This window comes from Trachymyrmex septentrionalis, unplaced genomic scaffold (assembly GCF_001594115.1).
Source record: "Trachymyrmex septentrionalis isolate Tsep2-gDNA-1 unplaced genomic scaffold, Tsep1.0 scaffold49, whole genome shotgun sequence".
NCBI classification, from domain to species: domain Eukaryota; kingdom Metazoa; phylum Arthropoda; class Insecta; order Hymenoptera; family Formicidae; genus Trachymyrmex; species Trachymyrmex septentrionalis.
In genome coordinates, this window is record NW_017305661.1 from 72,111 (window position 1) to 72,456 (window position 346).

Here is a 346-nt window from a genome sequence, read left to right on the forward strand (position 1 = left end):
TAATTCGAATGGAACGTAATATCGACTCGCGAATATAATAGTTATAATGCTTTAATTGAAGTTATGTCCGATTCATACAATTATTGCGGAGTTGTGCAATTAAAGTGCAAATTATGGAAGATTTTTCCTTGCCGCTGAAAGAAATTTACAAAGAATTTATTTTGCGTATTTTTTTAGTTGCGTAAGTACTTTTAAATTATCACATAAATGACATAAATTTAAACAATTTCGCAATAAAATTTCAAGAATTATATTATTATCGCAAAATTATAAAATATTTTTGTTCACGTCGCATGAAGAATTAAATTATTTTAAAATATCTATATTGATGGCGCGGGGGGGGGGG